Here is a 25,694-nt window from a genome sequence, read left to right as displayed (position 1 = left end):
AGAAATAGAATCATTTTGTCTAATTTGGAAGTTATCTAAAAGTTAGTTCAAATAACAAATTTGAAAAGGGTATTTATGAAACAATGTAGTAAGGAATCATTAAGTAGGCAAGGAAGATGTGGAAAAAGTTTAGATAAAAAAATTCTCTAAAGCCTGACAAACAACTGGAGACATTTCGCTAATTAACTTTTTCATAGTTAAAGCTCTTAGTCTTGATTAAATTAAGTATTGTAAAAATGCACTGGCAGTTTGGCAATTCTTTTTTCAATATAGTTAAGCGTGAAGTTGGGTTTAGAGTGAGCCAAATTTCACATACATGCTTGCATAGCTTCACACTATGTTTATCATTTGGTTTAGATAGTGCTGGAATACTTACTGGTCATGTTCCTGAAGTGAATTTCTTAATTGCACAGGATGAATAATAATATTAGTTACCTTAAAGATATTGAATTGTGTATCTTCAATAAATTATTTATTATGTGGGTTTTCTGGGGCCCTAGGTAACAATGTAACTTTCAGGGTAAATTGAGTAGGAAAATTTAGAGTTGATTTTTTGTCTATTTGTGTTTGCATCTAGTTTTCATTTGTTTGCTGTTTATTCTCCTCTGGCTTTGGTTGTGTGTCTCTCTATATAAAACCATGATGCTTTTTAGTTTCTAGTGGAAGGCTTTTATTTGATTTTGTGAATGGTTATTTTGCTTCCTATGCATTTCTAGCAAGTCATCATTTGTTCCATTTCTCTGGAATTCCTAAGCTACCTTTGTCTGGCCAAAGGAATTAAGGGAGAATTAATTAATTCCAGAGAAATGGAATTCCTAAGCTACCTTTGTCAGGCCACAAGAATTAATGGAGCACACCAGCTTTTTATTCTTATAAACTAACTTTTTGGATCTTAAGCTTTCTAATACTTTAAGTGTGTAATGTCAGCCCTCTGAGCCCAAGCTAAGCCATCATATCCCCTGTGACCTGCACATATATATATCCAGATGGCCTGAAGTAACTGAAGAATCACAAAAGAAGTGAAAATGGCCAGTTCCTGCCTTAACTGATGACATCGTCTTGTGAAATTCCTTCTCCTGGCTCAGAAGCTCCCCCACTGAGCACCTTGTGAACCCCAGCCCTGCCCGCCAGAGAACTACCCTCTTTGACTGTAATTTTCCATTACCTACCCAAATCCTATAAAACAGTCCCACCCCTATCTCCCTTCACTGAATCTTTTCGGACTCAACCCCCCTGTACCCAGGTGAAATAAACAGCCCTGTTGCTCACACAAAGCCTGATTGGTGGTCTCTTTTCACGGACATGTTTGACATGTAAAGTGTACTTTCATTAACACAATTTGAGTCATTTTTCTCTCTCTGCCTAGTTTCTCCAAAATTTGCAAAGTATTTGTGAATATCCTTAATTCATGACAATATGTTTGTTTGCATATGGTCAAGCAGGGTTGCTAGGGCTGTTCAAGGAGAGAGAACCCAGAAATCTGGCATGCTGGCAAAAGGGTAAGAATTTCTTACCAGTCAGTCTCTGGCCTCTTTCTCTCTGTGCAAACTGGTTAAAAATAAAGTGAAAGTCAGTGTGTATCTTCTTCGTAAAGTTTTATCTAATTAGTTTAATAATAATAAGTGCTTAAATCAAATATTTTGTCAGGAAAGTAGAAATTGTAATGCCTTTTAATTCTTGTGACTTTAGCAATCTTTGAGAAATAAAGACGGTTTTAAAGATTATTGGTAAAATACAATTGTCTTCAAAATGTAAACATGTGTTCTAAATTTTGTTCAAATATTAGATTTCCTAAATGCTTTCAGGTCATGAACTGCTTTGGCTTTTGAAAATTGTTTAACTTGCCTGCACTCTAGTTAGGTAAGGCCTGGGGACATGTGGAATTAGCCATGCCCTTGTTATGCTGGAAACCGTCTAAGCTGATCAGAAAATAACTTACCAAGGTTTACATTCATGGTAAACGTGCCAAGAGTCACCACTGGAACATTCAATAAAGACTACTAGAAAGAGTGTTACACGCAAGGTGTGTAAAAACAGTAGGTTTTTTTGTTTGTTTGTTTTGTTTTTGTTTTTTTCTGTAAAAGGTTATAACAGGTTTTTACTTCTTTACAATTTCTGAGTCATCATTTTGGCCAAATAAATAATTATGGTAATCTGGAATTCCAAAACCAAACTTCAGTTTCAAAATTGTCTTTCCTAATGCCTAGCATTCTTGATGGATTAGAGGGCCCCTGAAAACATTCAGAAAAGAGGTAAACAGAATTATTTGACATGTTTATGTACATGGGATTGCCAAAATGATGTTCAATCTTCTTTAGGTTCTATTTTTGTGAATAATACTAATATATATTCCAAAATTATATGATATTTCTAACATTCTTTTTTAAAATTTTATATATATATTTTTATTATACTTTAAGTTCTAGGGTACATGTTCACAATGTGCAGGTTTGTTACACCTGTATACATGTGCCATGTTGGTGTGCTGCACACATTAACTCCTCATTTACATTAGGTATATCTCCTAACGCTAACCTCCCCACCCCCCATGACAGGCCCTGGTGTGTGATGTTGCCCTTCCTGTGCCCAAGTGTTCTCATTGTTCAGTTCCCACCTATGAGTGAGAACATGCTGTGTTTGATTTTTTGTCCTTGCAATAGTTTGCTGAGAATGATGATTTCCAGCTTCATCCATGTCCCTACAAAGGATATTAACTCATCCTTTTTGATGGCTGCATAGTATTCCATAGTGTATATGTGCCACATTTACTTAATCCAGTCTACCGTTTTTGGACATTTGGGTTAGTTCCAAGTCTTTGCTATTGTGAATAGTGCTGCAATAAACATACGTGTGCATGTGTCTTTATAGCAGCATGATTTCTAATCCTTTGGGTATATACCCAGTAATGGGATGGCTGGGTCAAACGATATTTCTAGTTCTAGATCCCTGAGGAATGGCCACAGTGTCTTCCACAATGGTTGAACTAGTTTACAGTCCCACCAACAGTGTAAAAGTGTTCCTATTTCTCCACATCCTCTCCAGCACCTGTTGTTTCCTGACTTTTTAATGATCCCCATTCTAACTGGTGTGAGATGGTATCTCATTGTGGTTTTGATTTGCATTTCTCTGGTGGCCAGTGATGATGAACATTTTTTCATGAGTCTGTTGGCTGCAAAAATGTCTTCTTTTGGCCAGGCATGGTGACTCATGCCTGTAATCCCAGCACTGTGGGAGGCTGAGGCCAGTGGATCACAAGGTCAGGAGATTGAGACCATCCTGGCTAACACAGTGAAACCCCGTCTCTACTAAAAAAAATACAAAAAATTAGCTGGGTGTGGTGGCATGTGCCTTTAGTCCCAGCTACTCAGGAGGCTGTGGCAGGAGAATGGTGTGAACCTGGGAGGTGGAGCTTACAGTGAGCTGAGATTTCACCATTACACTCCAGCCTAGGTGACAGAGCAAGACTCCATCTCAAAAAAAAAAAAAAAAAAAATTTCTTTTGAGAAGTGCTGTTCATATCCTTCGCCCACTTGTTGATAGGGTTGTTTCTTTTTTTCTTGTAAATTTGTTTGAGTTCTTTGTAGATTCTGGATATTAGCCCTTTGTCAGATGAGTAGATTGCAAAAATTTTCTCCCATTCTGTAGGTTACCTGTTCAATCTGATGGTAGATTCTTTGGCTGTGCAGAAGGTCTTTAGTTTAATTAGATCCCATTTGTCAATTTTGGCTTTTGTTGCCATTGCTTTTGGTGTTTTAGACATGAAGTCCTTGTCCATGCCTATGTCCTGAATTGTATTGCCTAGGTTTTCTTCTAGGGTTTTTATGGTTTTAGGTCTAACATTTAAGTCTTTATTCCATCTTGAATTAATTTTTGTATAAAATGTAAGGAAGGGATCCAGTTTCAGCTTTCTACATACTGCTAGCTAGTTTTCCCAGCACCATTTGTTAAATAGGGAATATTTTCCCCATTTCTTGTTTTTGTCAGGTTTGTCAAAGATCAGATAGTTGTAGGTGCATGGTATTATTTCTAAGGGCTCTGCTCTGTTCCATTGTTCTACATATCTGTTTTGGTACCAGTACCATGCTGTTTTGGTTACTGTAGCCTTGTAGTATAGTTTGAAGTCAGGTAGTTTGATGCCTCCAGCTTTGTTCTCAGCTCAAAATTTCATTAAGCTGATAAGCAACTTCAGCAAAGTCTCAGGATACAAAATCAATGCGCAAAAATCACAAGCATTCTTACACACCAATAACAGACAAACAGAGAGCCAAATCATGAGTGAACTCCCATTCATAATTGCTTCAAAGAGAATAAAATACCTAGGAATCCAACTTACAAGGGATGTGAAGGACCTCTTCAAGGAGAACTACAAACCACTGCTCAATGAAATAAAAGAGGTTACAAACAAATGGAAGAACATTCCATGCTCATGGGTAGGAAGAATCAATATCATGAAAATGGCCATACTGCCCAAGGTAATTTATAGATTCAATGCCATCCCCATCAAGCTACCAATGACTTTCTTCACAGAATTGGAAAAAACTACTTTAAAGTTCATATGGAACCAAAAAAGGGCCCACATTGCCAAGTCAATCCTAAGCCAAGAAATTTCTAACACTCTAATGTCTAAAGTATATGCTGCAAATCGCAATTATAGTTATTATGTTAAGTTATTGTAAACCACAGAAATAACCAAATTTTCATGTATAAAACTGCTCACCCAAGTAAAACAACAACAAAATTAAATATCAAGAAAATACTTTTATGTTAAATCAGCCAATACTGAAATTGTTTAAAACAGTTTATAACCAATGCTTGATCCCATATCCCTGGGAAAACAATTATGGCTTCAGGTAACTTTAGTTACCTGGTTGGCCATTAAAACAATTTGTAAAGGGATTTCATTCCATTGTTGTTTTCAATTCATGCTTTCTTGTTCTATAAAAGCTTTCCCTTGCAGGAGGGCTGATGTTATAACAGTAGATTATTATGCTCAGTGTATTTTCACCAGGTAAAGAAAGCTTTTTATGTTTTGAACATTCTGGAAACATCAGAGAAAGACTGTCTTTGCTACCAATACTACAACAAAACTTTGAAAACTTGAACTTTGGGTTCATAATATCACAACTGAGAAAGGTACTTCCATGCTCTTGGAGGTTATGCACCCACTGGAATGCTTAAGGTAAAACTAACCAGGGAAATTTCTCCCAAAAAAAGGATGGCATCCTTGATGCAAACAACTTTTCCTAAGTTCACAGATTAAGACTTCTACTGTCATGAAACATTTATCTTTGATTTTTTCTTTTTTTCTTTTTTTTGCTTAGGCCTCTATGAAAAATAGAAGTGGAAAGGAGGTTTTGTTTACTGGGACCTTGGGTAGGGAGAATACTCTAAACTCTTGGTATTATCCTCCCAGTAATTATAATAATAGTCTCCCTGGTGTGCTGCATTCTCTCAGAGGTTTTAAACACTTGCATGCAGCCATATCTAGAGTATCTTATGGTCTCCCTTCAACTGGAATAACAGGAGCTGAAAGAAATGTGCAACTATGAGGACACACATAACCTATAAATGATGTGCTGAGACCAGAAACCCAAAATTATGGTAACTGCGAGTTGCACTGAGGCCCTACATTTTGGTTACGCTCTCACATAAGTGAAAGCCTGAACAAAAAGGGGGAAGTTTTCAAACAAAATTATGGGAGGCCATTGTTTTGGACTAAGCTCATGCACTAGGTCCCAACAAACCAAACCAAACCAAACCAAAATTGAGTCACTTGTGCTAAAACTTTAAGAAAACACATAGATTCTGGGACAAACCAGGTTTTGTTTTTTCTCTTGAAAATCTCTATAACAAACGTTTCTGACAGTATAGGTGTGCAGCCCCTGAAGTCCCATTAAATCTTTTAGCCAAATTAATTTTCTCTCTCCTAGAGACCCTCAAGTTTCATATGATTATGCAACAAAGGTTCCAGTCAGTTCCAGGTGAAGACATCAACCCTGGTCATCAAGAAGCTACCTTGTCCCTACTAGATAAAGCAGGATGACTTCTGTGATCCCCAATAGGTAGGGACTACACCCCAAGCCAACATGAAGCAGTTACAGAAAAAGACTATCAGTCCCTCTCCCTCCCATGAAAATTTATGGGGATCACATTTCTTAGGAGGGAGATGAGGCAGAAAAATAATGTCAGGAGGCAGGGAATATAATGCTGATTTACACTTCAGGTATAACAGGAAATATTCTCTCTGTAGGGCGTTCACCATAAATGACTTTGTAGCTTTACTTCATTCTCTGCATTAACGTAGAGCATACACAAGTAACAAATGGAATCTTCTAGGGAGTATTTAAACTCCCAAAAAGTCTGTAACTGGGCCTTTGAGCCCCTATGGTCAGGCAAGCTCCCACACTGTGGAGTATATTATTCTTTTTAATAAATCTCTTTGTTCCTTCCTTGCTTTGTGCAGTTGTCCAATTCTTTGTTCATGACATCAAGAACCTGGACACCCTCCACCATTAACATCTAGGTATGATTTGCTTGGATGAAAGTCATTGAACACTATTAAACATGAATTTTGTAACCTCTTTTGTTAAGTTTGTAGCTCATCTTGAAGCTTCTAGCATCCTAGAAAGCTTATATTTAATCACACTGCATGGCACAAAGCTTGGTGTAAGACTCTCATTCAGAAGTTCTGGTTTTGACAAGCGACCTAAGACAAAAGAACAACCTTAACTTTTGCTTTCTTCTCTGCAAGCAGCTCAAATTTTAACTTACTATTTCACTATTCCCTTTTTTGAAAAATAAATCTACTTTAAAAAATAAAAACAAATCCCTATAGATGCACTTTAAGTTTAATGACACTTTTACTCAAGGCTTTGTGGATGCTGAATTTGAAAAGTTTTGTTGAAAATTTACCCAGAACATGGTAATTACAGTCTCATTTGACCATGAAACAAATATATGAAAGAAAAATTAGGAACACTATATCATCTAGATGTTACTTATTGTCATTGTTGTTAATTAAAATGCCTGACTTCTCTTTTTATTTTCCAAAATTTTTACACTTTCTCTTTGTTCCCAAGTAAGTTATTTCATTGATATGAGAGTATAATTAAAAATAATGAAAAAATATTTACTTGGATGCTTTAAAAGAAAACATTTGGTTATTTGGTTAATGGTCATTTGGTTAATGGTCATTTTTCAATATAAAGCAAGTTTAAAAAAAATTGAAAATCTATTTTTAGTTCTATGTAATATTCAGTCAGAGTCAAGTATCTTGACTTAGCCTTAGGACTTTTTCCAAATTGTAATTGTCAAAGCTTACCCTGAGTATGATCCTGTCATTCACTTCAAAGAAACATTGCAATGAAAACCAACCAAGACAGCAAAAGAGAAAGAGAAAGAAAACAAAATTATATATACATGCCAAATGCAAAATCCATTGTCAATTTGTTCATCTTCCTGAAGAATGTATTCTTATATGACAGGTATGGCTGAGATATGCTTTCTTTCAAATAGAGTTTAAATTCTTATTAAAGGGAAAAATACAATAAAAATACTAACAGCAAAACAAAAGAATTAGGTTTCATTTTTAGGAAAAGAATTAAAAGCAGGTGTTAAACACAGAGAACATTTTTACTCCATATGTGCTGCCCAGTCAAAAACTATGAGAATAAAAAATGTAACAATGAATTAATAAAGATAACTATAATCCACTTCTATCGACATCTATTAAGGTAAAACAGCCACAACATCAACACTGAGATTAAAATTGACTTTGTAATGCCATTTTTTGTTTCTATGAAATAAATTCAAAAATAGAGCCAAGAATAATTTGAACATTTATAGAATACATCAATAATACACCATTACCTAGATCTTCTTCAATTCAGTGATTTTAATTTTCTGTTGAACAAGTAGGGTTTATCAGAGAACTTAGCATCTGAATGTAACAGGGGGAAATTGTAAAATTATTTCTTTAAATTTGCATGTCTTTGGCTCCTGAATAGCCATCAATGTAATTGTTTCTTAAATGTTATGCAAATCTTTTCTCCTGTGTTGACCCTAATCGAAGCAATTAATTCTGTAATGATGTCTTTCTTTGCAGTCACCATCTTATTATCTTCGTCTAAATTAATAACATCATGATAATAATTAGTAGATTTGAAATCATCTATTTATTTCTTACAGCATGTGGACTCCTTATAAAAGAGCAACAGCGATGGAAATTAGAGTAAAACATGGCAGCTGTGTTGATTGGTGTGCCCTCCTAACCTTAGCACCTGCAACATCGGCCTTATTTAAATGTGAATGGGATGTGTTTGTAATAGTCTTTCCCTCACCAGACTCTACAAAGTACAAATATACACAGTTAATAGTGTGTGTGTTTGTGTATATATATTAGAATATATATCTTATGTCGACCTAAAAGAAAGATGCTGAGGCAAGATTAATATATGTAGAGAGTTTATTTGAAGCAAGTTTCAGGGATGCAACTTCAGAGCACAAATTCAAGTTGCCCTGAATATACACTCCAATTAACAAGTACAAGTAGGTTTTTAAGAGGAAAGAAGAGGTAGTTTCTGTCAGGCCTCTGAGCCCAAGCCAAGCCATTGCATCCCCTGTGACTTGCACATATATGCCCAGATGGCCTGAAGTAACTGAAGAATCACAAAAGAAGTGAATGTGCCCTGCCCCACCTTAACTGATGACATTCCACCACAAAAGAAGTGTAAATGGTCAGCCCTTGCCTTAACTGGTGATATTCCACCACAAAAGAAGTGAAAATTGCCAGTCCTTGCCTTGAGTGATGACATTACCTTATGAAAGTCCTTTTCCTGACTCATTCTGGCTCAAAAAGCTCCCCCACTGAGCACCTTGTGACCCCCACTCCTGCCCACCAGAGAACAAACCCCATTTGACTGTAATTTTCCTTTACCTGCCCAAATCTTATAAAACGGCCCCACCCCTATCTCCCTTCGCTGACTCTCTTTTCAGACTCAGCTCGCCTGCACTCAGGTGATGAAAATCTTTTATTGCTCACACAAAGCAAAGCCTGTTTGGTGGTCTCTTCACATGGACGTGCATGAAATTTGGTGCCATGACTCGGATTGGGGGACCTCCCTTGGGAGATCAATCACCTGTCCTCCTGCTCTTTGCTCCGTGAGAAAGATCTACCTATGACCTCAGGTCCTTAGACCAACCAGCCCAAGAAACATCTCACCAATTTCAAATCCGGTAAGCAGCCTCTTTTTGCTCTCTTCTCCAACCTCCCTCACTATCCCTCAACATCTTTCTCCTTTCAATCTTGGCACCACACTTCAATCTCTCCCTTCTCTTAATTTCAATTCTGTTCATTTTTTGGTAGAGACAAAGGAGACACGTTTTATCTGTGGACACAAAACTCTGGTGCCAGTCACAGGCTAGGGAAAGCAGCCTTCCTTTGGTGCTTAATCATTGCTGGGATGCCTCTCTGATTATTTGCCCAGGTTTCAGAGGTGTCAGACCACTCAGGACACCTGTCTTGGTCCTTCACCCTTAGTGGCAAGTCCCGCTTTTCTGGGGAAGGGGCAAGTACCCCAAACCCTTCTCTCTGTGTCTATACCCCTTCTTTGCCTTTCTGGGGGGCAAGAAACCCCCAACCCCTTCTCCTTCACCTTTAGTGGCAAGTCCCGCTTTTCTAGGGGAGGGGCAAGTACCCCAACCCCTTATATCTCTGTGCCCTGATCCCTTATTTCTGCACCCCAACCCTTTATATATGTGCCCCGATCCCTTATTTCCATGCCTCAACCCCTTATATCTCTGTACCCCGATCACTTATTTCTGTGCCCCAACCCCTTATTTCCATGCCCCAACCCCTTATATCTCTGTGCCCTGATCCCTTATTTCTGTGCCCCAACCCCTAATATCTCTGTGCCCTGCTCCCTTATTTCCATGCCCTGACATCATATCTCTGTGCCCCAACCCCTTTCCTGCTTTTCTGGAGGGTAAGAACCCCCAAACCCCTTCCCTCCCTGTCTCTACTCTCTCTTTTCTCTGGGCTTGCCTCCTTCACTATGGGCAACTTTCCACCCTCCATTCCTCCTTCTTCTTCCTTAGCCTGTGTTCTTAAGAACTTAAAACCTCTTCAACTCTCACCTGACCTAAAATCTAAGCACCTTATTTTCTTCTGCAACACTGCTTGGCCCCAATACAAACTTGACAATGGCTCTAAATGGCCAGAAAATGGAACTTTTGATTTCTCCATCCTACAAGACCTAAATAATTTTTGTCAAAAAATGGGCAAATGGTCTGAGATGCCTTGTGTCCAGGTACTTTTCACACTTCATTCCCTCCCTAGTCTCTGTTCCCAAGGTGATTCCTCCCAGATCCTCCTTCTTTCCCTCCCACCTGTCCCCTCAGTCCCAACCCCAAGCGTCACTGAGTCTTTCCAGTCTTCCTTTTCTACAGACCCATCTGACCTTTCCCCTCCTCCCCAGGCTGCTTGTCACCAGGCCGAGCTAAGTCCCAATTCCTCCTCAGCCTCTGCTCCCTCACCGTATAATCCTTCTACCACCTCCCCTCCTCATACCTGGTCTGGCTTACAGTTTAGTTCCATGACTAGTTCTTCCCCACCTGCCCAACAGTTTCCTCTTAGAGAGGTGGCTGGAGCTGAAGGCATAGTCAGGGTACATGTACCTTTTCTCTATCAGACCTCTCTCAGATCAGTCAGCATTTAGGCTCTTTCTCTTCAGACTCCACTAAATATATACAGGAATTCCAATATCTAACTCTGTCCTACAATTTAACCTGGAGTGACTTAAATGTCATCCTGACTTCTACCCTCTCCCCAGATGAACAGGAAAGAGTTTTTTCTCTAGCCCAATCTCAAGCTGATAACTGCCAGCTTCACGAGCCAGACCTCCAGGAAGGCATTAGAGCAGTTCCCTGAGAGGATCCCCAATGGAATTACCAGGCAAATTCCCCAGGTATAGCTAGGCGAGATTACATGATTTCCTGCCTAGTTGAAGGGCTTAAAAAGGCAGCTTACAAAGCTTTTAATTATGACAAGCTTAAAGAAACTACCCAAGGTGAAGACGAAAACCCAGCCCAGTTCATGGCCCACTTAGCAGCAACCCTTAGATGCTATACCGCCCTAGACCCAGAAGAACCAGAAGGCCGCCTTATTCTTAATATGCATTTTATCACCCAATCCACTCCTGACATTAGGAAAAAACTTCAAAAATTAGAATCTGGCCCTCAAACCCCACAATAGGAATTAATCAACCTCGCCTTCAAGGTGTACAATAATAGAGATGAAGCAGCCAGACGGCAATGCATTTCTGAGTTACAATTATTTGCCTCTGCTGTGAGACAAAGCCCAGCCACACCTCCAGCACACAGGAACTTCAAAATGCCTAAGCTGCACATGTCTAAGCCACAGCAGACAAGCATTCCTACAAGACTTCCTCCATCAGGATCTTGCTTCAGGTGCCAGAAATCTGGCCACAGGGCCAAGGAATGCCCACAGCCTGGGATTCCTCCCAAGCCATGTCCCATCTGTGCAGGGACCCACTGGAAGGCAGACTGCCCAGCTCACCCGGCAGCCACTCCTAGAGCCCCTAAAACTCTAGCCCAAGGCTCTCTGACTGACTCCTTTCCAGATCTGCTCAGCTTAGCGACTGAAGATTGACGCTGCCCGATCACCTCCAAAGCTCCCTGGACCATCAGGGATGCCAAGCTTCGGGTAACTCTCACAGTGGAGGGTAAGTCCATTCCCTGTTTAATCGATTCAGGGGCTACTCACTCCACATTGTCTTCTTTTCAAGGGCCTGTTTCCCTCACCCTGATAACTATTGCGGGTATTGACGGCCAAACTTCAAAACCCCTGAAAACTCCCCCACTCTGGTGCCAACTTGGACAACACTCTTTTATGCACTCTTTTTTAGTTATCCCCACCTGCCCAGTTCCCTTATTAGGCTGAGATATTTTAACCAAATTGTCTGCTTCCCTGACTATTCCTGGACTACAGCCACATCTCATTGCCACCCTTCTCCCTAACCAAAAGCCTCATTCGCATCTTCCTCTCCTATCCCCACACCTTAACCCTCAAGTATGGGACATCTCTACTCCTTCTCTGGCAACTGATCACATGCCCATTACCATCCCATTAAAACCTAATCACCCTTACCCTGCTCAATGCCAATATCCCATCCCACAGCATGCTTTAAAAGGATTAAAGCCTGTTATCACTCACCTGCTACAGCATGGGCTTCTAAAACCTATAAACTCTCCTTACAATTCCCCCATTTTACCTGTCCAAAAACTGGACAAGTCTTACAGATTAGTTCAGGATCTGCACCTTATCAACTAAATTGTTTTGCCTATCCACCCTGTGGTGCCCAACCCATACACTCTTTTGTCCTCAATACCTTTCTCCACAACTCACTATTCCATTCTTGATCTTAAAGATGCTTTTTTCACTATTCCCCTGCACCCCTCATCCCAGCCTCTCTTTGCTTTCACCTGGACTGACCCTGACACCCATCAGTCCCAGCAGCTTACCTGGGCTGTGCTGCTACAAGGTTTCAGGGACAGTCCTCATTACTTCAGCCAGGCTCTTTCTCATGATTTACTTTCTTTCCACACCTCTGCTTCTCACCTTATTCAATATATTGATGACCTTCTTCTTTGTAGCCCCTCCTTTGAATCTTCTCAACAAGACACACTTCTGCTCCTTTAGCATTTATTCTCCAAAGGATATTGGATATCCGCCTCCAAAGCTCAAATTTCTTCTTCATCCATTACCTACCTCTGCATAATTCTTCATAAAAACACACATGCTCTCCCTGCTGATCGTGTCTGACTAATCTCTCAAACCCCAACCCCTTCTACAAAACAACAACTTCTTTCCTTCCTGGGCATGGCTGGATACTTTCACCTTTGGATACCTGGTTTTGCCATCCTAACAAAACTATTATATAAACTCAGAAAAGGAAACCTAGCTAACCCCATAGATCCTAAATCCTTTCCCCACTCCTCTTTCCATTCCTTGAAGACAGCTTTAGAGACTGCCCCCACTCTAGCTCTCCCTGATTCATCCCAACCCCTTTCATTACACACAGCTGAAGTGCAGGGCTGTGGAGTCAGAATTCTTACACAAGGACCAGGATCGCAACCTGTAGCCTTTTTGTCCAAACAACTTGACCTTACTGTTTTAGGCTGGCCATCATGTCTCCATGCAGTGACTGCTGCTGCCCTAATAATTTTAGAGGCCCTCAAAATCACAAACTATGCTCAACTCACTCTCTACTGCTCTCATAATTTCCAAAATCTATTTTCTCCCTCACACCTGACACATATACTTTCTGCTCCCTGGCTCCTTCAGCTATACTCACACTTTGTTGAGTCTCTCACAATTACCATTGTTCCTGGCCTGGACTTCAATCCAGCCTCCCACATTATTCCGGATACCACACCTGATCCTCATGCCTGCATCTCTCTGATCCACCTGATGATCACCCCATTTCCCCACATTTCCTTCTTCCCTGTTTCTCAACCTGATCACACTTGGTTTATTGATGGCAGTTCCACCAGGCCTAATCACCACTCACCAGCAAAGGCAGGCTATGCTTTAGTATCTTCCACGTCTATCATTGAGGCTACTGCTCTGCCCCTCTCCACTACCTCTCAGCAAGCTGAACTAGCTGCCTTAACTCAAGCCCTCACTCTTGCAAAAGGACTACGCGTCAATATCTATACTGATTCTAAATATGCCTTTCACATTCTGCACCACCATGCCGTCATATGGGCTGAAAGAGTTTTCCTCACTACACAAGTGTCCTCCATCATTAATGCCTCTTTAATAAAAACTCTGCTCAAGACCACTTTACTTCCAAAGGAAGCTGGGGTCATTCACTGCAAGGGGCATCAAACGGTGTCAGATCCCATTGCTCTAGGCAATGCTTATGCTGATAAGGTGGCTAGACAAGCAGCTAGCTCTCCAACTTCTGTCCCTCATTGCCGGTTTTTCTCCTTCACATCGGTCACTACCACATACTCCCCTGCTGAAACTTCCACCTATCAATCTCTTCCCACACAAGGCAAATGGTTCTTAGACCAAGGAAAATATCACCTTCCAGCCTCACAGGCCCATTCTATTTTGTTGTCATTTCATAACCTCTTCCATGTAGGTTACAAGCTGCTAGCCCGTCTCTTAGAACCTCTCATTTCCTTTCCATCATGGAAATCTATCCTCAAGATCACTTCTCAGTGTTCCATCTGCTATTCTACTACCCCTCAGGGATTATTCAGGCCTCCTCCCTTTCCTACACATCAAGCTTGGGGATTTGCCCCTGCCCAGGACTGGCAAATTGACTCACTCATATGCCTCGAGTCAGAAAACTAAAATATCTCTTAGTCTGGGTAGACACTTTCACTGGATGGGTAGAGGCCTTTCCCACAGGGTCTGAGAAGTCCACCATGGTCATTTCTTCCCTTCTGTCGACATAATTTCTCAGTTTCACCTTCCCACCTCTATACAGTCTAATAACGGACCAGCCTTTACTAGTCAAATCACCCAAGCAGTTTCTCAGGCTCTTGGTATTCAGTGGAACCTTCATATACCTTACCATCCTCAACCTTCAGGAAAAGTAGAACGGACTAATGATCTTTTAAAGACACACCTCACCAAGCTCAACCTCCAACTTAAAAAGGATTGGACAGTACTTTTACCCTTGCCCTTCTCAGAATTAGAGCCTGTCCTTGAGATGTTACAGGGCACAGTCCATTTGAACTTTTATATGGACACACTTTCTTGCTTGGCCCCAACCTCATCCCAGACACCAGCCCTCTAGGCGACTATCTTCCTGTCCTCCAACAGGCTAGACAGGAAATTCACCAGGCTGCTAATCTTCTCTTGCCTACTCCACATCCCCAGCCATATGAAGACACCCTAGCTAGATAATCAGTTCTTGTTAAGAATCTGACCCCTCAAACTCTACAACCTTGATGGACCGGACCCTACTTAGTCATCTATAGTACCCCGATTGCCGTCCACCTGCAGGATCCTCCCCACTGGGTTCACCATTTCAGAATAAAGCTGTGTCCATCAGACAGCCAGCCTATTCCCTCCTCTTCCTCCTGGAAGTTGCAAGTACTCTCCCCTACTTCCCTTAAACACACTCGTATTTCTGAAGAACAGTAATAACCCTTATAAGCCTAATACATCCCTTCATTCTATTAGGTCTGTTCATCCTTACCCTACTTTTTGCAACAGGGCTTTACAAAGTCACCCCACCACTTAGGCTGAGCCCCAAAAAACTTGTCATCCCTACTATTTTCTGTCTAGTCATACTCCTATTCTCTGTTCTCAACTACTTATAAATGCCCTACTCTTGTTTACACTGATGGTTTGCACCGTTTCTTCAGGCCATCATAGCTGATATCTCTTGGTGCTATCCCCAAACTGCCACTCTTAATTCCCTCTTAGAGTGGGTAGATGATCTTTGCTGGCAAGGCACCCTCCAATACTTCCACCCTGATGAAGTTCTATTCTTTACTTTTATACTCACTCTTATCTCATTCCCATTCTTATGCCACCCTTTGCCTCTCCCCAGCTATCTCCACCACACTATCAACCTTACCCATTCTCTCCTAGCTGCTTCTAATCCCTCCTTAGTGAACAACTGCTGGCTTTGTATTTCCCTTTCTTCCAATGCCTACATCGCTGTCCCCACCTTACAGACAGACTGGGCAACATCTCCTGTCTCCTTACACCTCCAAACTTCCTTTAACAGCCCTCACCTTTACCCTCCTAAAGAACTCATTTACTTTCTAGACAGGTCCAGCAAGACTTCCCCAGACATTTCACAACAGCAAGCTGCCGCCCTCCTCTGCATTTATTTAAAAAACCTTTCTCCTTATATCAACTCTACTCCCCCCATATTTGGACCTCTCACAACACAAACTACTATTCCTATGGCCGCTCCTTTATGTATCTCTCAGCAAAGACCCACTGGAATTCCCCTAGGTAATATTTCTCCTTCTTGATGTTCCTTTACTCTTCATCTCCAAAGCCCAACTACACACATCACTGAAATAATTGGAGCCTTCCAGCTCCATGTTACAGACAAGCCCTCTATCAATACGGACAAACTTAGAAACGTTAGCAGTAACTATTGCTTAGGAAGACACTTACCCTGTATTTCACTCCATCCTTGGCTACCTTCCCCTTGCTTGTCAGACTCTTCTCCCAGGCCCTCTTCTTGTTTACTTATACCCAGCCCCAAAAATAACAGTGAAAGGTTGCTCATGGATACTCAACTTTTCTCATACACCATGAAAATTGAACCTCCTCCTCTACGCAGTTACCCCATCAGTCCCCATTACAACCTCTGACAGCTGCCGCCCTAGCTGGATCCCTAGGAGTCTGGGTACAAGACACCCCTTTCATCACTCCTTCTCACCTTTTTACTTTACATCTCCAGTTTTGCCTCACACAAGGTCTCTTCTTCCTCTGTGGATCCTCTACCTACATGTGTCTACCTGTTAATTGGAGAGGCACAGGCACACTAGTTTTCCTTACCCCCAAAATTCAATTTGCAAATGGGACTGAAGAGCTCCCTGTTCCCCTCATGACACTGACATGACAAAAAAGAGTTATTCCACTAATTCCCTTGATGGTCAGTTTAGGACTTTCTGCCTCCACTATTGCTCTCAGTACTGGAATAGCAGGCATTTCAACCTCTGTCACGACCTTCTGTAGCCTGTCTAATGACTTCTCTGCTAGCATCACAGACATATCACAAACTTTATCAGTCCTGCAGGCCCAAGTTGACTCTTTAGCTGCAGTTGTCCTCCAAAGCTGCCGAGGCCTTGACTTACTCACTGCTGAAAAAGGAGGACTCTGTATATTCTTAAATGAAGAGTATTGTTTTTATCTAAATCAATCTGGCTTGGTGTATGACAACATAAAAAAACTCAAGGATAGAGCCCAAAAACTTGCCAACCAAACAAGTAATTATGCTGAATCCCCTTGGGCACTCTCTAATTGGATGTCCTGTGTCCTCCCAATTCTTAGTCCTTTAATACCCATTTTTCTCCTTCTTTTATTCGGACCTTGTATCTTCCATTTAGTTTCTCAATTCATCCAAAATGGTATCCAGGCCATCACCAATCATTCTATATGACAAATGTTTCTTCCAACAACCCCACAATATCACCCCTTACCACAAGATCTCCCTTCAGCTTAATCTCTCCCACTCTAGGTTCCCACACCACCCCTAATCCCACTTGAAGCAGCCCTGAGAAACATCACCCATTCTCTCTCTCCATACCACCCCCCAAAAAATTTTTGCCACCCCAACACTTCAACACTGTTTTGTTTTACTTTTCTTATTAATATAAAAAGGCAGAAATGTCAGGCCTCTGAGCCCAAGCCAAGCCATCCATCCCCTGTGACTTTCAGGTATATGCCCAGATGGCCTGAAGTAACTGAAGAATCACAAAAGAAGTGAATGTGCCCTGCCCCACCTTAACTGATGACATTCCACCACAAAAGTGTAAATGGCCAGTCCTTGCCTTAACTGGTGATATTCCACCACAAAAGAAGTGAAAATGGCCAGTCCTTGCCTTAAGTGATGACATTACCTTGTGAAAGTCCTCTTCCTGACTCATGCTGGCTCAAAACCTCCCCCACTGAGCTCCTTGTGACCCCCACTCCTGCCCACCAGAGAACAAACCCCCTTTGACTGTAATTTTCCTTTACCTGCCCAAATCTTATAAAATGGCCCCACCCTTATCTCCCTTCACTGACTCTCTTTTCGGAATCAGCCTTCCTGCACCCAGGTGATTAAAAGCTTTTATTTGTCACACAAAGCCTGTTTGGTGGTCTCTTCACATGGACACGCATGAAAATTTCTAAGTTGTTCACCAAAAATTTTTGGTAAAATAATATGTTATTGATTGATTATACATAGTTATTTGTATCATCAATTCCAGAAAGATGAAGGTAATTGGTGAGGCAGCTAGTCAGGAATGTAATGATTTTAAATAATCGCCCCCAGGCATGGGTATGGCATGGGTATGGAGAGGAATGACTGAGGTGTCATACTCATGTCTCTCTGGTCCTGGGTACCTCACAGAGTTCAGACTAATCTGAGCCAGTTTTCTTTTCTCACTTATATATACTATATTCATAAGAATTTGCTTACAAATATATGTAATATATTATATAAGCTATATGTAATATATTAAAATATATGTAACTATATGCATACATACATGACATACACACACATATATATACATGCTTCTATCTATATAAACACACCTCTCCATATATACTTATATGTATCTGTTCTGTGATTATTGGAAGCATTCCTATATGTTTTTATTTTACATATTTATTTTTCACAAAGATTCATACCTAATTGTGGCATTTATTTATTCATTATAAAGTTAATATGCTCTTAGTAGGTTGAATCTATAGACAGTAGACAAGTCATAAAATATGTCAAGCAATTTCATTTACAAGGATCTTTAATATCAGTACAATAATGCCTATGAGCTAGACTTCTACATTCTTTCTTGATATCCTTGAAGTAAGTTTTTTGAATTAACTTGTTTTAATTTGATGAGGTATCCTGATATCTTTATAGTTAGTACACTGAAATCCAGGATTTTTATGCAAACTTTCTGGCTAATTTAGGTGGTCTGTCATCCTGGCAGTTCTCTTCATGAATAGTTTTCTTTTAGTGGGTATTCTTATTGAATACCTATCTTAGACACAGTTTTCCATTTGTCGCACCTGCATTTGATGTTTCATCAATTAACTTATTTGTTCCAAATTCTCTGATTTTATGTGTGTATATGTATACATATAAAATAATCTAACTCATTCAACCCAATAGCAATTATTACTGCAAATATTTGTACCTATTCTTGTAACATTTTACTTATGTTTAATATTGTACCACTGTGGGTAAAATGTAGAAACATTGCAGCATGTGAGGATATTTTTCAGTCTCAAAGATATAATGACAATATGCATTATATTTTAAAGCCTACAAGACAATTGTATCATATTGCTTTAAAACATGATATATATTTTAGAGATAATAAGAAAACACAATGTTTTACATTTATCCAAGTCTTAGTGCTCTTTATTTCTTCTCCAAAATTGCTTGGTATCATTTTCCTTCAGTCTAAGTTACTTTTAGTATATTTATTCTGCTGTAGTATTCTGTATATTATATTCTGCTGGCAATAAATTTATCAGTACTTTTATCTAAAAATGTGTTTAGTTCACTTACAAGATATTTGTACAAGATATAATATTTCTGAACTGACAAATATTTTTAATTTATTTCTCACAGCATTTTAAAGATATTATTCCACTGTCTTTCAGCCTCCATAGGTTTTTTTGAGAAGTCACATATTGTCCTGTCATGTTACCCTGGCTTCATTCAGGATTTTTCATGTTATTTTTGGTTTGTAGTAACTTGTCTATAGTATTATTAATTGTTTAAACATTTATCTTATTTGGGATCCATTAAGTATTTTACTTACTAAATTTATATATTTCACCAAATTGGAAAATTTTTTATCTATTTCATCAAATACTATTTTTCCTACTCCATTTGTCTACTCTATTTTTTTCTGCTACTACAATAACAGATATTTAAGGTGTTTTAATATTTTATCAAGGGTACCTAATCTTGGGCTAATATTTTTTAGTGTTTTTTTCTCTATTATTTATATTGAATTAGTTGTATTAATCTATTTCAATTTTGTTGATTCTTTCCTTTGTCCACAACAATCAGTGAAACTTAATTTTTGAAATTGTATTTATTGACTTGGGGAATTGTCATTTGCTTATTTCTTCAGGTTTCAAAATCTCTTTTAATATTACATATCACTCTATTTGTTACAAAAATTTTTCTTTCATATTAATGAGCATAATGATTATAGGTCTTTTAAAACCCTTCACTGGTGATATCAAAATCTGGGCCAGTCTTTATTAATTGTCATTTATTTTTGAGAATGGGTCTCATTTCTCTGGTTCTTTATATGTTGAGTTATTCTGATTTATATTTGAATGTAGTCATAGTGTGGATAGTAAGGATTCTGTTAGGTTTCTTTTAAGGATGTTGGAATATTTGACAGGAAATTGGTTAAATTTGAAATTTAAACTCCATCTTTTGGAAAACTGCTGACATCTGATTTCATTGTCTTCATTTATAATTTGGTTGCTTGCATTTTAACACATGCTTCAGGTATTCTCCAGATATTTGGACATTTTATATATAGGATATCGGCATTTTCTCTCTGGTTTTCTTTCTTCTAAAATTCACTTCACACTTTTCCTTGGCTGCAATATACTGTACTCTGCTTTCTAGTTCATCACACCAGAAAGACTGTGAGTTCTCTTTCTTTCAAACTTGCCAATATCCTACACAGAGTGAGGTGTGAGTTTCCTTCCGGCCAAAAGCCATGGCAACAAAAAGACACTCACGTTGTTACTCTTCTCTTCCAAATGGCAGCTGACATGCAAAAACATATCTGCATTGTTTTATACTCCAGAATATAGGAGCAGAAGAGGTGTGATATCTTTCCTCCCCATCGTAAGGGTCATGGCCACCACTACTATATCAAAAGAAAAATTAATGAGAGAAAAGTAAGACAAATTGATTTTTAAAAAGTGTCACATGACATAGAAGACTTGAGAAATGAAAACCTAAAGACTCAAGGAACTATCAATTTTTGTTTTTATGTTACACAAAGAATAGACAGTAAGGTAGAAATGTAATTGTACAAAATGGATATGATCTAATAGTAATAAAGGAAGAGGGAAATCCAACAAGACATGTCTTTTTCGATTTTTTTTGGCTGTTTTGTGTGGCAATCCTTCTGAAACCTTGAGTGGGATCCCTTCTAGAATAAGGGTTTTATGACCTACTATTTGACAAGGTAGGTCAGATAGTTTATTTACACTCAGCACTTACATAGAAAGATAGGGGAAGGTTTTATGGACAGCTTTGAAGGAGAAATGTCCTAGTTTCTATCCCTGCCCAGAGGGAAAAGAATTCTATTTTCTATAGCTTGTCTTTGTTGGGGGGCAAGAAAGGGAAAGAGGAAGACAGAAGTCCAGAGAGAAACGTTGCTTCTGACACTGCTTCCAAGGTCTTTTTTTTTTTTTTCTTTAACTTTTATTTTAGGTACAAGGGACATGTGCAGGTATGTTATACAGGTAAACTCTTGTCACAGGGTTTGTTGTATGGATTATTTCATCACTCAGGTGCTAAGCCTAGTGTCCAATTGTTATGTTTCCTGCTTCTTTTCCTCCTCCCACCCTTCACCCTCAGGTGTCTGTTGTTCCCCTCCATGTGTTCATGTTGTCTTATCATTTGGCTCCTTTATGATACAACAATTTATATTCCTTTGGGTATGTACTCAGTAATGTGACCGCTAGGTCAAATGACAGTTCTGTTTTGAGCTCTTCCAGGAATCACCACACTGCTTTCCACAGTGGTTGAACTAATTTACACTCCCACCAACACTATATAGGAATTTCCTTTTCTTTGCAACCTCAGAGCATCTGTTATTTTTGGACTTTTTAATAGCAGCCTTTCTAACTGATGTGAGATGGTATCTCACTGTGGTTTTGATTTTCATTTCTCTAATGATTAGTGATATTGAGCTTTTTTGCATATGCTCGCTGGTCACATGTATGTACTCTTTTGAAAAGTAGCTGTTCATGTCCTTTGCCCACTTTTAATGGGGTTGTTTGCTTTTTTCTTGTAAATTTAAGTTCCTTATAGATGCTGGATGTTAGACTTTGTCAAATGAATAATTGGCAAATATTTTCTTCCATTTTGTAGGTTGTCATTTCAATCTGTCGATAGTTTATTTTGCTGTGCAGAAGCTCTTTAGTTTAATTAGATCCCACTTGCCAATTTTCCCTTTTGTTGTGATTACTTTTGTAATGAAATCTTTGCCAGTTCCTGTGTCCAGAATTGTATAGTCTATCTTGTCTTCCAGGGATTTTATAGTTTTGGATTTTACATTTAAGTCTTAATCTATCTTGAGTTAATTTTTGTAAATGTTTTAAGGAAGGAGTCCAGTTTTAATATTCTTCTTATGGCTAGCCAGTTATCCCAGCACTATTTATTAAATAGGGGGTCCTTTTCCCATTGTTTTTTTTGTCAGCTTTGTCAAAGATCAGATGGTTGTAGGTGTGTGGCCTTATTTCTGGGCTCTCTGTTCTGTTTTATTGGTCTATATGTCTGTTTTTGTACCAGTACCATGCTATTTGGGATATTGTAGCCCTCTAGTATAGTTTGAAGATGGGTAGTGTAATGCCTCCAGTTTTGTTTTTGTTGTTTAGGATTGCCTTACTATTCCAGCTCTTTTTTTTTGGTTCAATATGAATTTTGAAATAATTTTTCTAGTTATGTGAAGAATTCCATTGTTAGTTTAGTGGGAATAACATTGAATCTTTAATTGCTTTGAGAAATATGGGCATTTTAGTGAGATTGATTTTCCCTACTGATGAGCATGAAATGATTTTTCCTATTTTTTATTATGATTTTTCATTTATTTGTATCATTTTTGATTTCTTTCAGCAGTATTTTGTAATTCACATTGTAGAGATCTTTCACCTCCCTGGTTACTGTATTCCTAGGTACTTTATTCTTTTTGTGGCAATTGTGAATGGGTTTGCATTCCTGATTTGGCTCTTGGCTTAATTTTTGTTAATGTAAAATAATGTCAGTGATTTTTGTACCTTGATTTTGTATCCTAAAACTTTTCCTGATGCTGTTTATCAGGTAAAGGAGCTTTTGGACCAAGACTCTGGGGTTTTCTAGATATACAATTATGTCATCTGTAAAGAGGGATAGATTGAATTATTATCTTCCTATTTGGATGCCCTTTATTTTTTTCTCTTACCTGATTGCTCTGGCCAAGGTTTCCAACACTGTGTTGAATAGGAGGGGTGAGAGAGGGTATCCTTGTGTTATACCAGTTTTGAAGAGGAATGCTTTTAGCTTTTTCACATTCAGTATGATGTTGGCAATGGGTTTGACATATATGGCTCTTATTATAGTGAGGTATGTTACTTCTATACCTAGTTTATTGAGAGTTTTTAACATGAATGGATGTTGAATTTTATTGAATCTATTGAGATAAATGGGTGGTTTTTGTCTTCAGTTTTGTTTATGTGATGAATCACATTTGTTGATTTGGTATGTTGAACCAGGCTTGTATCCCAGGGATAGGTCTACTTGATAATGGTGGATTAGCTTTTTGATGTGCTGTTGGATTTGATTTGCCAGTAGTTTGTTGAGGATTTTTGCATCAATGTTTATCAAGGATATTGGCCTAAAGTTGCCTTTTTTAGTTGTGAATCAGCCAGGTTTTTGTAGCCGGATGATGCTGGACTCATCGAATGAGTTAGCGAAAACTCCATGCTCTGGAATTTTCAAAATAGCTTCAGTAGAAATGGTACCAGCCTTTTTGTACAACTGGTAGAATTCGACTGAGAATCTGTCTGGTCCTTTGCTTTTTTTTGGTTGGTAGGCTATTTATTACTATTTTAATTTCCAAGATCATTATTGCTCATTCAGGAATTCAATTCCTTACTGGTTAAGACTTGGGAGGGTGTATGTGTCCAGGAATTCATCCATTTCTTCTAGATTTTCTAGTTTGCTAGTTTGTGTTCATAGACGTGTTCATAGTAGTCTCTTTTTTTTTCTTGTATTTTTGTGTGGTCAGTGGTAATATCCCTTTTGTCATTTCTAGTTGTATTTCTTTGCATCTTTTCTCTTTTTCTCTTCATTAGTCTAGCAAGCAATCTATCTATCTTACTTGTCGTTTTTTGTTTGTTTATTTTTAAAAAAGAATCTCCTGTATTTGCTAATCTTTTGAATGGCTTTTCATATCTCAGTCTCCTTCAGTTCTGCTCTTATTTTGATTATTTCTTCTCTTCTAGTAGATTTGGGGTTGGTTTACACTTGATTATTCAGATCTTTTAGTTGTAATGTTAGGTTATTAATTTGAAGTCTTTCTTTTTGATTTGGCCATTTAGTGCATATAAATTTTCTTCTTAACACTGCCTTAGCTGTGTGCTGTATTTTGGTTCTCATTAGTTTCAGATAAATTCTTTATTTCTGCCTTAATTTCATTATTTACCCAAAAGTAAATCAGGAGCAGGTTGTTTAATTTCTAGGAAATTATATGGTTTCTAGCAATTTTCTTCATTTTGAGTTCTATTTTTGTTGCACTGTGGTCTGAGACTGTGGTTGGTATGATTTTGTTTTTCTTTTTTTACATTTGCTTAGGATCATTTTATGTCAATTGTGTGCTTGGTTTTAAAGTGTGTGCCACGTGGCAATGAGAAGTATGTATATTCTGTTGTTTTTTGGTGGAGAGTTCTGTAGATGACTATCAGGGCCATTTGGTCCAGGCCTGAGTTCAGGTCCTGAATATCTTTGCTAATTTTCTGCCTCAATGGTCTGTCTATTACTGTTAGTAAGTTTTTGACAACTCCCACTAACATTGCGCGGAGGTCTAAGTCTCTTTGAAAGTCTCTAAGAACTCACTTTATGAATCTGGTGCTCCTGTACTGGGTGCATATATATTTAAGATAGTTAGGCCTTCTTGCTGAACTGAATCTTCTACCATATGTAATGTTCTCTTTGTCTTTTTTGATCTTTGTTGGCTTAAAGTCTTTTTTTCTTGAAGTTAGGATTGCTCCTGTATCATTTTATTGTGATTCTTAGCTTTCTTAGATTGGGTTTCAACGTTCTACTGAATCTTGATAATCTTCATTCCTACCCACATTCTGAATTCAATTTCTGTCATTTCAGCCATCTCAGCCAGTTTAAGAACCTTTGCTGGATAACTAGTGCAGATGTTCAAAGGGAAAAAAGGGCATTCTGGCTTTTTGAGTTCTCAGAGTTCTTGTGCTGGTTTCTTCTCAACTTTGTGGGCTGAGTTCCTTCAGTCTTTGAAATTGCCGTCCTTTGGGTGGGTTTTTGTTTTGTTTTGTTTTGTTATTGTTTTTTCATCCTGTTTGATGACCTTGGGTGTTTTATTGTGGTGTAAGATGGGTTTGTCAATTGGTTTTGTGTCTGGAAGATTTAGGGGGCCAAGACTGAGCTCAGGACTCCGGCACTGTGTGTTCGAACTCTGGGAAACTACTCTAGGGACTTGGCTTTGTTATCCCGCTCCTTGAGGTTAAGAACCTGCTGTGCTAGAGGATCTTAGGTGCTCCCAGACCGCTGGTCACAATAATATGATGGGTAGTGCCAGCCAAAGCAATTCATAGGGCGGTGGCAGAGGGATCTAGCCTCCTTCACAAGTGCCAACAGCAGTGGTAGTGGCAGTGTGGCGGGGTGCATGCTTATTGGCTGTGTCAGGGTGCTAGCAGTTGCCAAGATGCCAGCCTCCATGCATGCATTTGCAGCAGAGGCAGTGGCACCATGGCTGGCAGGGCAGGGACTTCGTCGGTGACTGTGTGTGTATGTTTGCCCTACTAGTGGCCTTAGCACAGGAGTGGGGCAATGGTGCGCGCAGGACTGCCCGGGCACTTTGTGCATATTCACGTGGGCAGCAATGGCTCCTCAGGGCAAGGTCGTGCCCGCTGTTCTCCATACCTAGTTTCACACTGGTGGCAGTGTTGGCACAGGGTTAGGGTGCTGGTGGGGGTGGGGCTG

At 39.2% G+C, this 25,694-nt stretch overlaps 1 long non-coding RNA gene across 1 annotated transcript in view; it reads left to right on the top strand.

Annotated features, from left to right (window-relative positions):
- Positions 1-8,953: 8,953 nt before the first annotated feature.
- The window catches only part of LOC112133091 (uncharacterized), a 42,445-nt gene continuing 25,704 nt past the window's right edge, over positions 8,954-25,694 (top strand). The window contains exon 1 of the long non-coding RNA XR_002914758.3: positions 8,954-9,234. This is a non-coding gene — a long non-coding RNA (uncharacterized LOC112133091). The remainder of the gene's footprint in view (positions 9,235-25,694) is intronic.

Source organism: Pongo abelii, chromosome 3, assembly GCF_028885655.2.
Source record: "Pongo abelii isolate AG06213 chromosome 3, NHGRI_mPonAbe1-v2.0_pri, whole genome shotgun sequence".
Lineage (NCBI taxonomy): Eukaryota > Metazoa > Chordata > Mammalia > Primates > Hominidae > Pongo > Pongo abelii.
This window is presented reverse-complemented; position numbering and strand designations above follow the sequence as displayed.